The following is a 5185-nucleotide window of genomic DNA, read 5'->3' on the forward strand; positions in this document are numbered from 1 at the left end:
CTGTCCCATGATCCTCTCATATCCCTTTTGCCTATCACCTGTCCAGCTCTTGGCTCCATCCCTCTCCCTCCTGTCTTCTCCTATCATTTTGGATCTCCCCCTCCCCCTTTCAAATCTCTTACTAGCTCTTCCTTCAGTTAGTCCTGATGAAGGGTCTCGGCCTGAAACGTCGACTGTACCTCTTCCTAGAGATGCTGCCTGGCCTGCTGCGTTCACCAGCAACTTTGATATGTGTTGCTTTTAATGTGGGGGTACAGCTCAGTGGTAGAGCATTTGACTGCAGATCAAGAGGTCCCTGGTTCAAATCCAGGTACCCCCTTTTTGTTTTCACATGCATGATTTTAATTGTTTCTCTTCCCTACCTTACAATATTTGAGTTTAAAACAAAAGCTCTGAGGCCCACAGCATGAGGGAGCATGGTTCAGTGAACATTTCAGTATGCTCGGTGAAATTTTTATGTTTCATGTCATTTAATTCAATCTGCTAGGCAGGCAGAACCCAGCCCTGCTCTCTAATTACCTACCCAAGGATATCTGAGCCCATGCGCTACTTACCCACACATTATGGAGATAGGACACTTATAGAGACTATAATTATTCATGAAATAAAACTCTTGAAAGGTCTTCCAAGAGGAGCAGAAACAGGCTTTTCAGCCTCTCCAGCTCATTATATTGTTCATAAGATCATTACTGTTCTGTAACCCAACTCAAGCTCCCTACCATTGCTCCATATAATGTAATGACATTAGCTAGATAACTGATTCTGTGACCTACAGATTCACTTTCAAGGACTTGTTACAAATCATTTCTCAGTATTTTTATGTCTTCTTTTGCAAATTAGTGTTCGCCAGTCATTGTCTGTTTACATACAGTCTTTCATAAAATCTATGTACTTCTTTTTCCCCACAACAAAATGAATCTCAAGATAGTATATGGCAATCTATTCATACTTCAATAATGAATTTACTTTGAACTTTGAATATCCACATGGACTATTAAATAGTTCAATAGTACAATAAGTTAGACTCTTCACCCTCATACTACTTAGTCCTGGGTGTCAACATCTCTAAAGATCCATCCTGGACACAACGTATTGATGTGATTACAAAGAAGATACTACAGTGGCTATAGGATTTGAGACGATTTGGTATGTCACCAAGAACTCCAGCTATTTTAGGCAGTTGTACTATGGAGAGCATTCTAACAGTCACATCACCATCTGGTATGGAGAATCAGAAAAAGCTGTAGAGTGTTGCAAACTCAGCCAGATCCATCATGGGCCACTAACTCCCCCAGCACTGAAGATGTCTTCAAACAACGATGCCTCAAAAGGGCGGCATCCGCCACGAAGGACCCCCATCACCCAGGACACGCCTGCTTTTCATTGCTACCATCAGGGATGAGGCACAGGAGCCTGAAGGTGCACCTCAATATTTCAGGAACTGTTTCTTCCTTTTTGCCATCAGATTTCTGAACAGACCAACCTAAATATCACCTCAATATTTTTGCTCTCCGTTGCACTACTCATACACTTATTATTACTGTGTTTTATAATTTATGTAATGCACTATGCTGTTGCCATAAAACAACAAATTGCATGACATATGTCAGTGATACTAAACCTGATTCTGATTCTGTTTACCTGCACCACATTTTCTCTGTAGCTATTACACTTTATTTTGCATTGTTACTGTTATTGTTACCTTGTTCGACCTTAATGCATTGCATAATGGTCTGATCTGTATGAACAACATTCAAGGAAAGCTTTTCACTGTACTTGATACATGTGACAATAATAAATCAATTCCAATCCTAAAAAGCCATGACTGCAACACTGTGAATAGTTTTGTTCCTCTTTCTAAACGAACTAGAGTGCACTCTGGCTAATTAGACCATTGGTTAAATGCAGCAGCCAATCATTTGGGACAACTCTTAAAGACCAAAAACTAATTGAGAAAATAGCCTGGGTAGCCTTCATTGTGAAAAAGTTTCGAACTAGCGTCAGATGCGTGCACTTGTGTAGTAATTAGGCATTACATCGTGCTTAGAGCAAGGTTTTAAAATAGTTACGCGAGTTTGTGCTCAAAAAACAGTGATTTTTGTCACTGTTAAGCAGTAAGACAATTTGGAACTGTTTTGTTCACCGTGGTTTCAAGTATTCAGGCTTAGAGATGCCAAAAACAGCTGGGAGTGAAAATGAAATAATTTCACTACTTCAACAAGTTAGAAACTACGAAGAATTTGAAGGTATTGGCAATCATGTGAATGATACAATGAAAATGAAGATTTGGACAACGTAATCATTAATAGCATCGTATGAAGGCAGTCCATTATCTGCACTAGGTGTCTGTGCTGATTTTGTTCATTCACACGAAATCTAAAGAACATGGCAGCAAACACTGGATAAATTCCTCCATCACTAACAATTAATACACAGTTTTATAGTACTGTAGTAGTATTGGTACTGTTCTAATTTGTTCTGTATTTCATTTAAATACATACTGTAATTTGTTACTCAGTTAAATGGTAGCTGGTCTTTTTTTTAATACCTTTTTAACTGTTTCAAAGAAACTTGAGAGATGTACAAGATGATGAGAGGCATCATCTCATATTCTATTAGACAGAACTCTATATTCTATTCCTGGCCGGCTGATGGTGTAGTGGCATCAGCACCGGACTTTGGAGCAAAGGCTCCCGAGTTCGAATCCAGCTCGGAGTTAAGGGCTTTCTTCTTCTTCTGTGCATGAAGAAACTGACCCTTGAGAAGAATGATAGGAAGTGGCATGTCTTAAATTGAGCAACTAACGAAAGAAACTACCTATTTAGAAGAATAATGGGTAAAAGACAAGGGCATTACAGGGTAGATGTTGGGATGTTTTCACCAGTGGGAGAGTATTGAATGAGGGGACATAGGTACAAAGTTAAGTCATTTAAAACTGAGGTCTGTAGGAATTTCTTGCAGAAGGTGGCAAATCACTGGAAATCTCTACCCTAGAGGGTTGTGGAGGTTGGATCAAGAGGGATTATTTAAAGAACAATTTTTCATTAATTCTATTATATTTCCTTGTTTTACTGTGAATAGAACATAGAATAGTACAGCACAGTACAGGCCCTTCGGCCCACAATGCTGTGCCGACCCTCAAACCCTGCCTCCCATATAAGCCCCCACCTTAGATTCCTCCATATACCTGTCTAGTAGTCTCTTAAACTTCACTAGTGTATCTGCCTCCACCACTGACTCAGGCAGTGCACTCCACGCACCAACCACTCTGAGTAAAAAAACCTTCTTCTAATATCCCCCTTGAACTTCCCACCCCTTACCTTAAAGCCATGTCCTCTTGTATTGAGCAGTGGTGCCCTGGGGAAGAGGCACTGGCTATCCACTCTATTCCTCTTACTATCTTGTACACCTCTATCATGTCTCCTCTCCTTCTCTCCAAAGAGTAATGCCCGAGCTTCCTTAATCTCCGATCATAATCCATACTCTCTAAACCAGGCAGCATCCTGGTAAATCTCCTCTGTACCGTTTCCAATGCTTCCACATCCTTCCTATAGTGAGGTGACCAGAACTGGACACAGTACTCCAAGTGTGGCCTAACCAGAGTTTTATAGAGCTGTATCATTACATCGCAACTCTTAAACTCTATCCCTCGACTTATGAAAGCTAACACCCCATAAGCTTTCTTAACTACCCTATCCACCTGTGAGGCAATTTTCAGGGATCTGTGGACATGTACCCCGAGATCCCTCTGCTCCTCCACACTACCAAGTATCCTGCCATTTACTTTGTACTCTGCCTTGGAGTTTGTCCTTCCAAAATGTACCACCTCACACTTCTCTGGGTTGAACTCCATCTGCCACTTCTCAGCCCACTTCTGCATCCTATCAATGTCTCTCTGCAATCTTTGACAATACACTACACTATCTACAATACCACCAACCTTTGTGTAATCTGCAAACTTGCCAACCCCCCTTCTACCCCCACATCCAGGTCATTAATAAAAATCACAAAAAGTAGAGGTCCCAGAACAGATCCTTGTGGGACACCACTAGTCACAATCCTCCAATCTGAATGTACTCCCTCCACCACCACCCTCTGCCTTCTGCAGGCAAGCCAATTTTGAATCCAACTGGCCAAAAGTCCCTGGATCCCATGCCTTCTGACTTGCTGAATAAGCCTACTACGTGGAACCTTATCAAATACCTTACTAAAATCCATATAATTATATAAACTGCACTACCCTCATCTATATGCCTGGTCAGCTCCTCAAAGAACTCTATCAGGCTTGTTAGACACAATCTGCTCTTCACAAAGCCATGCTGACTGTCCCTGATCAGACCATGATTCTCTAAATGCCCATAGATCCTATCTCTAAGAATCTTTTCCAACAGCTTTCCCACCACAGACACAAGGCTCACTGGTCTACAATTACCCGGACTATCCCTATTACTTTTTTTGAACAAGGGGACAACATTCGCCTCCCTCTATTCTCCCTCCCTCCTGGTACCATTCCCGTGGTCAACGAGGACATAAAGATCCTAGCCAGAGGCTCAGCAATCTCTTCCCTCACCTCGTGGAGCAGCCTGGGGAATATTCCATCAGGCCCCGGGGACTTATGCATCCTAATGTATTTTAACAACTCCAACACCTCCTCTCTCTTAACATCAACATGCTCTAGAACATCAACCTCACTCATATTGTCCTCATCATCATCAAGTTCCCTCTCATTGGTGAAAACCGAAGAGAAGTATTCATTGAGGACCTCGCTCACTTCCACAGCCTCCAGGCACATCTTCCCACCTTTATCTCTAATCATTCCTACCTTCACTCCTGTCATCCTTTTTTTCTTCACATAATTGAAGAATGCCTTGGGGTTTTCCTTTACCCTACTCGCCAAGGCCTTCTCATGCCCCCTTCTTGCTCTTCTCAGCCCCTTCTTAAGCTCCTTTCTTGCTTCCCTATATTCCTCAATAGACCCATCTGATCCTTGCTTCCTAAACCTCATGTATGCTGCCTTCTTCCACCTGACTAGATTTCCCACCTCACTTGTCACTCATGGTTCCTTCACCTTACCATTCCTCATCTTCCTCACCGGGACAAATTTATCCCTAACATCCCGTAAGAGATCTCTAAACATTGACCACATGTCCATAGTACATTTCCCTGCAAAAACATCATCCCAATT

At 41.9% G+C, this 5185-nt stretch overlaps 1 non-coding gene across 1 annotated transcript; it reads left to right on the forward strand.

The window, feature by feature from the left end:
* Positions 1–247: 247 nt before the first annotated feature.
* On the forward strand, positions 248–319 carry trnac-gca (transfer RNA cysteine (anticodon GCA)). The gene has a single exon. It is a non-coding gene; the product is annotated as a tRNA-Cys (tRNA).
* The last annotated feature ends 4866 nt before the right edge of the window (positions 320–5185 follow it).

The sequence above is a fragment of the Mobula hypostoma genome, chromosome X1 (genome assembly GCF_963921235.1).
Source record: "Mobula hypostoma chromosome X1, sMobHyp1.1, whole genome shotgun sequence".
Taxonomy (NCBI): domain Eukaryota; kingdom Metazoa; phylum Chordata; class Chondrichthyes; order Myliobatiformes; family Myliobatidae; genus Mobula; species Mobula hypostoma.